The 12,753-nt window shown below is 40.8% G+C and overlaps 1 protein-coding gene across 3 annotated transcripts in view; it reads left to right on the top strand.

Annotated features, from left to right (window-relative positions):
- PARD3B (par-3 family cell polarity regulator beta) overlaps nucleotides 1-12,753 on the top strand; it is a 977,181-nt gene that overhangs the window by 841,347 nt on the left and 123,081 nt on the right. The gene's annotated exons all lie outside the window — the stretch shown is intronic.

Below are 12,753 nucleotides of genomic sequence, written 5' to 3'. Positions count from 1 at the left end.
GTATTTCTTCCAGTCTTTTTTCTGCGTATATCACCATATATAAAAGATGTAATTTGTGTGTGTATACTGCTCGTACATTTATATACATATATAGTATTTACATGCATGTATAAATTTTGGTATCTTGCCTTTCTACCATCATACTGTGATGTCTTCCTGTGCCAATTAATCTTTTCAAAATTATTGCTTTCAATGGTTACCTAAAACACCACGATATAACAGTACCTTAATTTATATAACCTTTTTCTTAGTGCTAGACATTTAGGGTGTTTCAGAGTTTTCAGTGTTATAAATTAGTCCCTGATAAGCACCTTTGTACATACATCTTGCTACACAGCTTGGATTATTTCCTTAAGGTTCCTAGAAGGGAAAGATACATCAAGTCTGAAACATGTTGCCAACAATTTTCCAGAAAAATTGAAGCAAATAATGCTTCCACCAAGCAATGTAGGAGAGAGTTCATTTCACTCCCACCTGGCAACATTGAATATTATCTCTTTTTCCGCCTAAATCTTTGCTAATTTGATTGGTGAAAAATAGTACCTTATCATTTTACTTTGAACTTCTTACCTTTCTAGTGAGGTTAAGCATCTTTATGGAAGTTCATGCCTGTTCCAAATTACCATTAGAAGTTTTCATTCTGCCTCAGCCCTGTTCCATTACTAGGAGAAATAGTTGTTGGAATCAACCTCTACTTCCTCCCTCAAAAAAATCTATTTGGATTTATCAAGACGTATTTGGATGCAGGTTTTTATACCCCCCTTGACAAAAATGAATGATTATACACCTGCGTCTTTTATGCAAGGAACTAAGCCACATCTGTTTGGATCTTGTTTTAATCGACTCAGCCTTACCCCTAATAGAATAGCATCCCTTTGAATGGGTAATATTAGAAAAATAAGACCCTCACAGTAGATAGTGAAAGAAATGTCACATCAGGGTCTGGACATTGCTATGACAACCCAGGCTGCATTTATCACCACTCCCATCAGCATGTGTTGCAGAGGAAACCCTTTTGCAATGTTTAATCTGAGAATTTTAATATTAAATATATATTTGACATTGAAAGCTCACACCTTATTTGCTATTGTCAGGCTTACTTGATAGACAGCTAAGTCAGTCTCTTTTTATAGTCCATTTCTGAGATGAACTATAAATTTTGAAGCTGGGCTTCATCATTGCAGAGAGAAAAGCATTTTCCAGCCTATTGTTGAAATATAACATTTTATAAGATTTATGAGGTCCAGATTCAGGAAGACCATTTGCCAAGCACTTAAGTCTGGTTTTGCTGCCCTTTGCTTTTCTTCCCCCTCACAAACATACATAGGGGGAAAATCCATTAGAAAAGAAGAATTATGAAGAACTTACTTGATTCAATACAAACGTCAGCCTAAGAAAAAAAAGTCCCGAGTGTTGCTGTGAGGAGCCTTGACCACACGAGGCTGCTCCGTGGTGATAGGCATCCTGTTTGCTTCTGCAGATGAAGTGGCATCATATTTGTTTTGATATTGAATGAATGGCTCTGATTCAGGGCAGCGTTTTGAATTTATGCGTATAGTATGACTCCTCTCCAGTATGCTTCCCAGATTCTTTTTGAAATTCCATGATGTGACGAGCTCCGTGATTTGGTCATATTCCATTGAGCTTGTTTCATTGCTGTTAATTTTACACAGCAAAATAGATTCTCTGAAACTTGTGATCCCAGTAGCTGTCAAGTAGTGGAAAATGAAGAAAACCACCAGACAGTGTCAGATTTATTAAGCGCTCTAGAAGTACAAAATTAATGCAATTCTTTGTCTTTGAAAGGTTCAGTGTCCACAAGCTGGATTTATCCTAATGGACAAGCAATGGAAGGAATAATCATCAATTAGCTATCTCTTTAGCCAGACTACACGTGGTTGGAACGCATGTAGGTCTGCACCTAGGCAGACCTCCAATTTGTTCATTTTGACTGCAAATGACTTAATTTAACATTTTTCTAACGAATGAATTAGGTAGAATGGCGAAGTTTCCTTTTTACTTTTTTTTTCTTAGAAGAATCACCAGTGAAAATCCATGTTAAGTAGGCTTCTCACTCCATTTGTTTTCAATCACTACCCTTAACACATGAATTTCTAAGTAGCCTTTGACTCTTCCAAGTAGTAAACTACAGCAGTGAATGTGGAATAGAAAGTTCTGATGCTACATCTATTGGACTTCTGCTTGGTTTGAAAATGTTTTATATTCACAGCATTATTCCTGTTTTGGATCTTCTACCTGTAGTCCTTTTTTTTTCCAACAGCATGGATGAGTTTTGCGTTATCCTCTTATTAGGGTTACATACAATGTGCAAGACTTTGAAAGTGAAGTTTTGATTTGGGGGTCCCACGTGAACCATTTGTATCTCTCTAGAAGACTTAGGAATCATTTCTCAAACTATTAGCTGAAAAGTTCATCTCCTAATCATGCCATTTGTCTCGTGTTATTTCGTGGTTACAGCATTAACATTTCTTCCCCTCAAAAATATTAACTTTTTGCCTTGCGTATTCTGGTGGTATAATGAAAACATCTGTTGCTTGTCTATGGCAGTAGTGTTTTCACATTTCTTTTTATTTGTGTGTAGATTCCAAGTTGGTTGCATGTGAAGATGCACTTCAAACAAAATTCGGTAACTATATGTCTGGCCTTTGTTTGTCAAATTGCAGGGTTTCAAGCCTTAAATGTGAAGCCCTGATGTACAACTTAGTCCTGAACTATATAAATGTTTGTTTTTGCCCTTTTACTGCGTTTCCCCCTTTATACAACCAGGAATATGCTTCAGGTTATTGTGTAATTAGCTATCTAAAATATTTTATGAGCGGATAAGCACACCGACACTGAGTCTGGCTTGTATATTTTTACAGCAACTCTGTGAATATTCTCTTTGGTACTGAGTAGAGGATGTGTATGGAAGCATTACTCCTGAATTTTTTATAGGTTCGCTCTCTCTACCCTTCTAGCTGCTGTCTCCCGCAAAATTTGAGTCATACCTCAACTGTATGAATCCTCTTTTAATGCTCAGTTGCCCTGAAGTGTGCAGTTGTGGAATATGTCTCAGTGTCTCGAATGAAGAAATTGGAGGCATTGGTTTTAACAAAAGCAATAAAATGGCAACAGCTGAAAAGATTTCTAGAGGTAAACAGATGTCTTTCCTTGTTGTCAGACTCTTGCTCAGTAAAAACACTTAAAAAACACATGATTTTAGCCTTTTGTTCTTGCTCTTGGGTCTAGGGCAGGCAGAAGGAAGGACTTCAGTTTGTACGATCCCTAAGGTTTCAGTATAGAGCACTACAGTGTGAGAAACAATATGCACCTTATCACCCTGAATTACCATTGTTGAACTACAGATGCGTCTGCAAGGACGTAAGTGTTCATGAAACAGGTGGAAAGGAAAATCAAAAGCATGGGAAAGGCCTTTTGGTTTCTTTGAAAGAAGTTTCATAATTTTCGTCCTGAACCTTCACACAAAAGCAGACACTCGGTACATTTCTTTTGGCCATCAGTGATTGTTCTTCAGTACCACTAATATCCCAGTGCAGAACTAGGCCTGGAGAGGAATGTGGAGCAAGGAGAGGTTTAGTTTGGGAAGCCCCATTCTACCACACCCAACCACCCACTGAGTCTTCAAGGTCCTCAGTTTCGGCACCTTTCCCACCTGGTATCAAAACTCCTGGTATCAAAGCATTAACTTACATACAGATGAATAATGTCTTACAGAGATAGACATCCAGCACCATCTGTATTTTAATGGAGATCAAGGCCTTGGACTAAATTAAGGTTGAATTACTGTCATCAGCCTAGAGGCAATGGGTAGGTGCTAAGAGCTTCCCAATTACCCTGCAGAAACTTACCTACTCATCCCTGTACACGAGTCCATGAGCCCCTTTACTAGGTCCAACCAGTTTCTCCGGAAAATGTTAGTTGCAAGCACTTCAAATTCTAAATTAACCTGGAGCATCAGATTGAGTGGGTTTTCTAAGTCTTCTGCTGGACTAACTTCATAGGCAGTGACCATATCACATTTCTAACATCATAGTCAGTTCTCTTTTACCCAGAGCTGGACTTGATAATAAACTGAAAGCTTTTGATCATACTGGGTATAGAATGTAATGTTTCCATTTGGCACTTCTCCCTTTAGCCCTGCTCAAGATTTCAGCTACCTCGGCAGAGTGTTTGAAAGTGATGCGCTTATTAGAAAACTTTATTAATCAGAGTAGAGTGCTATTTGGCAGTTAGATTCTAATGAGGATGAGGAGCTAAATTTAATTCAAAGCTAAAGGTCAGCAAATTGTGCGAGCCTATCTTCTCTAGAGTGTGCTGGCTTGGATGTTCCCAGTTTCCGGACAGTTTCACCTGGAAGTGTGCATGCTATATTTAGCATGAAATAGCAAGGAAAAGGTTTCCAATAACATCGTCTCAGCACACATATATTCCATGAGCATTAATAAGCCAAGTGCATTGCTGCTTGGCTAGACAATTCTTATGGGAGTGGATGGCACCGAGACGTTATAGCAATTGCTGGCTGAAAACAGGAGGCCGTGAAAACATGACGCAGTGAAGAAAACTTCAAACCCTGTAGGAACTTTTGGTAATAGTGAGCTGTCTGGGCAATACCTAGAAATGGCAAAGTAGCTTGTACCGAACCGCTGGGGGTGTACTCGTGGTGTTCAGCTTATGAGCCTGGGAGGGGGAAATACAGAAAGGAAATCATTTTCCAGGCGGCAGCTAATGGTGTCGCTGAGTGGTTAGGGCCTTACCGCCTCTCCGACACGCCCCCCCCCACCCCTGTGCACAGACCCTTCCTCACCCTGATACAGCACCAGTGTTTCCTCCCTTTTTCTTCCCACTTCTCACTGTACATTTTCTTAAGTCACTTTCTTATTTGCAACTCCCACAAAATTTTGTTTATTGAACACATCCTAGGTGAGGGCAGTGTAACACGTTCTGCAGAAGACACGAGAATGATTAAACTCCTCACATGGCTTAGCCACTAGTGGTTGGGAATTAAACAAAGATTTAAACTCTATAAAACATGAATGATCCTCACACCCTAAAGACCTCCATCCTTTCTCACTTGCATTTCTGCAACAACCTCTATTCTCTACTCCACAGAAAAGATGGAGTTGTCTTCTAAATATTTGAATTAGATCATGTTTCTTCCTGTTTTAACATCTTCTAACATAGTCTCACTTCACCCAGAGTAAAATCCAAAGATCTTAACAGGTCCTGCAAAACACGTGCGATCTGTCTTACCTACTTGACCTTGTCACTGATGTCTATCCCTTGAGCATTAAGCTCCAGCCACACTTTCTTTCTGTTCCTTTAACTCATCACACTCATTCCCTCCTTTGGGCTTTGGCTTTAGCTGGTTTCTCTCTCTAGAATGTTCTTCATAGAGATGCTTCTGCGTGGTTCCTTCTTATAATTCAGACCTTAACTTAAAAGAGAAAGGCTTTTCTTGACTACTCAGTCTCAAGTAGCCAAGTGGTCATTCTCTTATCACCATAATGGTTTTTATTTATGTATTTATCTATCTATCTATCTATTTATTTATTTATTTTATTGGCTGTGTTGGGTCTTTTTTGCTGTGTATGGGCTTTCTTTTTAGTTGTGGTGAGTGGGGGCTACTCTTCGTTGTGGTGCGCGGGCTCCTCATTGCCGTGGCTTCTCCTGTTGCGGAGCATGGGCTCTAGGCTCATGGGCTTCAGCAGTTGCAGCACATGGGCTCAGTAGTTGTGGCTCATGGGCTCTAAAGCGCAGGCTCAGTAGTTGTGGCGCACGGGCTTAGTTGCTCCACGGCATGTGGGATCTTCCTGGAGCACGGATCAAACCGTGTCCCCTGCACTGCCAGGTCAATTCTCAACCACTGCGCCACCTAGGAAGCCCACCATATTGTATTTTAAGGATCCAGGTGGCACTTCCCCCTGCTTGACATCATTTTCCACTGGTTCGTGTATTGTCTCACTCACCCGCTGCAACATAAGGCCACACAGTTGTGTGTCTTCTACTCTCCCTGTATTCCCAGGACCCAGAACCATTGCCAGTGAATAGTAGGTACTCAGTAAATATTTGCTGAATGAATGTAAGAATCACGAAGGATTTCACAGGTAGAGAACCATCCCTTTAGTTAGTGTGCCAAGCATTGACTCTGGAAGGACAGCTGTGGGCAGGACATGGAAAGTGCCTACTCTCACACATCTGGTATTCTTGTGGAGGTCAGCAGACAGACAGATGTGAACAAGTAAACAGTGAAGATGTGTTCACAGAGTGACCAGTGCTGCAGAGCAAACAAGCAGACAGGCTGGGAGGGAGGGACGTGAAGGGTCTAAAGATGCAGCGGCCAGAGAAGGCCCCATGAAAAGGGACAGCATGCCTGGAATCACTTGAAGCAGACAGTTTCAGGCAGAAAGAACAACAAGTACAGGTTCCCAGGGCTGTGAGAAGCTTAAGCTTTACAAGGAATGGGGAAGAGTAAGAGAGAAGCTGCCAGGCATAGTAGAGAATGGTCAGGATGAGGCAGAGAGGGAAGCAGGCGCCAATTTGGAGAACAGAGACCATAGGAGAATTAGTCTGCACATAATGGCAGGGCAGTGGATGTTTTTAAAGTAAAGATGGCTATCTATCATCTTAATTATATTGTTTAAAAATAAGAGTAAAGAATGACAAGTAGAAGAGGTAGTGTGGACAAAGGCACGGAGGAGGGGGTGTAGGTGAGAACTGAGGACAGGTTAGGAAACAAAGTTTCACTGGAGGTTAGACTGCAGGTGAGGCTGGAGGATAAGAAGGCAAGAGAGCAAAGAGGCTTTTAGAGCAAGAGAGTTACGTGAGCAGAGCCATACCTTAGGAAGGCTAATCTGGCAACGGATTAGATTGGAGTTGGGGTGGAGACACTAGTTATAAAGCTATTATCATGGTCTGAGCAATGGGTGTGTGAACTAGGTTTGTGAAAGAAGGAATACATGGGAGGCACAGTGCTAGAGGCAATTGATTACAACCAGTTGGATGTAGAATATGTGGGAAAAAAGAAATCAACAATAATATAAAATAACAACAGTAGCCACTCTTTTAATTGAATTCTTATTATGTGCCAGGCACTATTCTAACTACTTTAAATGTAGTAGCTCATTTAATCCTCAAAACAATCCTGAGGTCTTACTATCACTTCCCCATTTCACAGATAGATAGTTACTTAACTTACCCAAGGTAGGGAGAAGGGAAGTGGCAGAACCAGGATCTGAACCCAGGCAGTCTGGTTCAAAAGCCTGTGCTCTGAATGCTAATCATTGTTTTAATCCTTGGTGAACATGGAAAAGCAATGAAAAGCCAGAAAGATAGGGGGGAAAGTAGATTTCAGTAGAGAGGTGAGGAAATTGCTTCTGAACAAGTTGAGTATAAGGTGTTGGTATATTTCAGGTCACATGAGGAGCAAAGGCTGAGCTTGGTCCTCGGAGCTCCCTCGAGGTGTCCCAGGTAGAGATGTATGTCTTCACCTAGGCAGGTTGTGTTGCAGCCCTACCCTATCTGAGGCACTTCAGTGATGGTTGAATGGATGGATGAGTAAATGTGTGAGCATGAGAAGGAGTGTGATAAAGCCCTAGGAGTGAACAGTATCCCCAAGAGTGAAAATACAGACAAGAAACAAAGAATCTTAGAGAAGGCCTGTGTTTAGAGAACAGTGGGAAGGGCATTGAAGGAAACGGACTATGAGATTGAGGAAGTAGGAGGGAAACAAAGGAGAGAGGTTGCTGTCGGGTGTCTAGTCTGGCAGAGGCTAGGGTTTGCCTGAGCCTCCAAAGAATAGTTTTAACAGCAATGAAGGTGCAAACCAGGTTGTTATCCCAAAAGAGAGGATAGCAGATGACAAAAGGAGACAACAGATGAGTCTTTTTTAAAGTTTGGTGAGAAGGGGGAAAGAGAGAAAGGAGGCAACAGCTTGAGGGCAGAGCAAGGGCTGCTGGAAAGTAACAGTTCACGAAGGTCCTTTAATTGCTCCATAGAAAAGGCAATGAGGAACGGAGTCTTCTGGGCCTCGCTCAGGCAGGGGCGTGTGTGTGTGTCTGTCCCTGTACCCAACACGGGCAGTGGGAGCCCGATCTGCACAACAGCAGGGTTACATCAAGCTTTAGACACCACTTGGCTCAGGGCCATGCCCTGGCAGAAACGCTCCCCTGGTGAGTACGTGGGATAATAGCTAGCTGGATTAATTTGGTGACACCCTCATTTAAAGGAAGGTAGAAAGTACTGACGTCATCATGCTGATGATTTTATAGAGAAGCAAGACTTATTTCCCCACTGACAAGAATTTGTGGCACTCAGCAGCTGTTTAAAAAAATAAAAAGACTTCCCCCACCCCCTTCTTCAGACTTCTCTGGACTTACATCTGTCTTCCCAGCTGTGAGCTGCTGAATTCCAGGGTGCAAAACCAAGGGAGACAAGTGGGAGGGGCATAAAATAATGATTACATGCTGCTTCAATATAAATCTTGGTTTATTGTGTATTCCTGGGCACATGCCGTCAGATTCAAGTGTGTGCCTCTCCCTCTCCCTTTCAATCTCTGTCTGTAAACCTTAATGGCATTAAGCATATGTGTTAATAAATATTTTGTTTGCTGTATTTCCATTAATATTCATAGGAAACGGAGCACTTTGGGTTTTGTGATTTCTAGTAAACATTGATGGTGTAACTAGTTTGTACTGAGCATTCAGTCCGCTCCATCAAAATGGCAGCTCTAATTAGGTTCCTTGAATTAGCTAATGGATTTTGAGAAAGATAGCTTAGAAAGCTCTTACAGCTGTCCAAGATATTCCTGCCATGGCAGAAAGACAAAAGGCCCCTGGAAGCTACAGACTAAAGCGCTTTAGAAATGCAGCTGACAGTTAAAAAGATAAATTACATTCATATTTTTCCAGTGAACGTCCTAACACTGAATAAGTGTTATTCCTGGAGTGGGCATCCATTAAGAAGCTCATTTTATAAGGATGCATTTTGACCAGTAGCTCTTTTCTTTGGCTCCTCCTCTCTCCCCACTCACCTTTTTCTCCCTCCAATTCCCCAGATATGTTGGATACAGTATGAAAAAGCTTCTTTGAAGAAGAGGAATTAATTTCCCTCTTTTTGGAAGTTATCAATTTAGAAGATCTCTTAGATATATAATAAGCATTTGGTTTAAGAAATGTCAAGGTAAGTAATACATAAAGAAATAATATAGTGATTCCATTTAAGCCTTGTGGCTTATATTTTATGTAGAACTTGAGGAGGGGAAGCTTCTAGCTAGTGGGTTTGTTTACACTTGGATAAAAGATGATTTTGTTGTAGAACAGGAATATCTCGAAAACAAAGTCATACTTCCAGCTTTCATCTTAATGTTGGGATCACAAAATAATGCAGTGCCACTCAATGTGTTCTTCACTTTTCCTTCCTAAGAACGAGTTTCTTTAACAAATGATGAACTGATGACATTTAAATAATTATACTTAATATATCTGCAAATGAGGGAAAAATAGTTCTTAGTGGAATGGAGAGTAATAAAGTTCATGACAAATAGCAGAGTTCAGGAAACACAGTCACCCACAGGCTCCTTTGAGCTGGGTATGTGAGGACTCCTTAATTCTATAACCGTGCTCCACATAACGTTTTGCTCTCAGCCTGTCCACTTAGAAAACTAATACGTGTTACTTTTTAATCTGAAAGGTTACATCTCTCTAGGTATCTGGTAAATCCTTTAGGGGAATGTTTCCTGGGTCGTTAACTCTCAACCATCCAATTTCTGTTTTCCCCATTTGAGTCTCTGTAGTGCCTCTGTTTTTTTCTGAGGCCTGCCTGCCTTTCGGCCTTTTTTCTGCTCATTAGTACCTTAACCAAACAAGGGGCTGGGCAGGGAAAAGAATGTGAATCAAGTCAATTAATTGGGGGATTGTTTACAGCTCTGGGAAAACACTTGTCGGGAAAAGAAACTAAAGTTGTTGGTTTAAATAAGAGTTTGCAAAATCATCCTTAGTGTCTTATTTTTCATGCTCTTCCAAACCTCCTATTTCTGTGGGTAATTGAGAGCCGACTTAAATGCTGTTGCTAATAAAGCTGTTGGAATTAGGGAAGAAATAAAAAAGAGGAGTGTTAATGTATCATATAGATTATAGACCAGACAGCTGCTTTTCCTTGGTGTGGTATAAAGAAGAAAAGCTTTGGTATATGAAATGCCAAAAAAAAAAAAAACAACTCAATTCTTCCCTGCACGTGACTTTGCCATGATGAATAAAAGGCATAACTGACATCATGTTTATTGAAAAAAACGGCAACTGTCACCCCGTCGAGAGGCTACTGAAAGCTGGAAGAAGGCATGTTTCTTATTCATTTTCACTGTGGGTTATTTATGGAGTTCAATTGTCAGCAGCAGCCTGATGCCTAAGTTTCCAAGAGACAGCCCAGGACTCATTCACTTTTCAGATCAAGAAGACAGCTAGAAATCGCTCCACGGGAGGTATTCAGGCACCACCGTTACTTCACCTGAATGGAGTAATGGCTACTTATTAATGGTGATCCTGTGACTACTTTCTGTTAAAATGCCAGTGAAAATAAAAGTCATTATCAGCCCACAATGGGTTGGTTTCATTTGCACTGTTTTGTTTTTTTAACTTTTTTGCCCTCAGAGTTGGCAGCCAGTGCCCTGTTCCTAATGGGAAATTTATCCCTATGTTAACGATGCGTCATGCTTCATCACCAGTTAATGTTACAGGTGAACCAAGAGCTCTAGGTATAGAAAATGTTCAGTTCTCAAACGGAACGTCTCACTGTCCCAGTGGCCTCGAACGAAAGTGGTCCTCAAGGTAGAGTATTCAGCAGGTGGGGAAACAGACATAGAAGGTGACTTGTGCCAACAGTTTGGTCAGTCATTTAGCTTGAAGTGCACACATATCCAAGAAATCATTGAGTCTAGTGCAGGGAAGTCCCATGGAGGTCAACTGGTTCATTTCAGAGGTTATGATATGTGGAAAGACAAAGTAAGAGTCTTCTAGAGTTATCCTGGGCTAAAGAAAACCTCTGAAGATGCTGCTACCCTATGTGAAATCGGTCCAGGATTCCACTTCACCTTCCCCTTTGGAAAGAGTGGCACATGGATCTGTTCAAGTCCTAGTGGCTTTATTTCCCAAGATTCTTCCATCTGCTCCCACACTTCTGCCATGCCTAACCATGTGCCCTTTTATGTTGCCACTGCTTGGCGTGTCATGTTCCTTCCACTGGCATGCCCAGCACCTCCTTCTCGCTCTCCTTTTCTCCTTGAGGCCTTTCCCAGCCTCCCCAAGCAGAGCTAATCACCCTCTCCTCTGAGCTACTGCAGGACTTCATTATACCTCATGATACTTCTTCATAATAATTGCCACATTGCCCTGTAATTATTTATTTATATTTCCGTCTCCCGCCATAAGACTGAAATCCCTGAGGGTTGGATTCTGGGTCTTAATCACCTTTACATGACCAGGGCCAGGGACATGGCAATATTTAAAAATAAATAAAAGCTTAAATAAATGTACACATCGGAAAATATTCAGAAGGTTATTGGAAAACTTTTATAAAAGCAGTTGATCTAAGTTTGATACCAGCTTATTACTGTCTAGTCTATTCTGAGAAGAAAGTTACCATTCTCCTAGAAAAGATTTGTAGGAATCTGAACATCTTTTAAAAACAACTGAAACAATCCATAGGAGATGATAATATAAGCTGTTTCTATCCTGTAAATCCCTGATGTCAGAAGGTCAGCATGAGGTTACAGGGTCACCAGAGCTCACTTTACACCCAGGGAAATGAGGGCTATGGGATATTCTTGGATTTGACACCCTTTGGGACCTAGTATATGTTAACTTTTTATGTGGCTCTTTGGAGCTGAGAATCTGTTTGGACTGGGTAATTATTATAACCCTATTTAAAATGGCAGAAGAGCTCAGCATTTGTGCATGCAGGTGTAGAAGGAACAAAAGGAATTAACGTAGTATCAAAACACATTCTTAAATTCTTGGACTGAATTATGCTAATCATATCAGAACACCGCATGTAGAATTCTATGTTTATGAGATAATATGATTTAACACCATATATGTGATAATTAAGGTCTGGCCCATGCATCCCTTCTGGGTGTTTGGACAATTTTTAGTATATCCTTTTAATGGGTACGAAGTTAAGAACTAGTTTACATATCATATGTCTTTAGAAGGCTTTGACTCCTAACATTTAGTACTGAGCTGCTAATCGAAATCTTTAGCTTCTTTCAATTGAAAAACATGTTATTTTTTTGAATATTTTTTCTCTTTCTCACTTTTATTATTTTCCCAACCTCCTCCATTGGAAGGGGGAAAAAAAGTTTTGTTATGGGAGGAAAAACTTAGTTTTAGTCTACTGATATTTGATTAGCACAGGATACCATAGCCTATCCTGACTAATATAATACTCTAAAAAGAAAAACAAACCACCATCCATGCACTAACTCATTTAGAATCTCCTTATTTTTCCCTCACATTGTGTAGTCAGCTAGGCCTTATTTCCTTATTGTGTAAAAGGAAAGGTCTAGGTGTCCAGCTGGTGGGAATCAGTGGTCTTTGATGGCCTTCCATGACCCCCTGGGAGAAGACAGAGCTTCTATGTTTCCTCTGAGGAAGAGGGAATTTCATGGAGGCCTAGGAAATTCCCAAGGTTTTATGGCCAGCAGCCCTCACAGGCTTATTTTTCCCAGAACTGACCCTGAAA

This window comes from Hippopotamus amphibius, chromosome 8 (genome assembly GCF_030028045.1).
Source record: "Hippopotamus amphibius kiboko isolate mHipAmp2 chromosome 8, mHipAmp2.hap2, whole genome shotgun sequence".
Taxonomy (NCBI): Eukaryota; Metazoa; Chordata; class Mammalia; order Artiodactyla; family Hippopotamidae; genus Hippopotamus; species Hippopotamus amphibius.
This window is presented reverse-complemented; position numbering and strand designations above follow the sequence as displayed.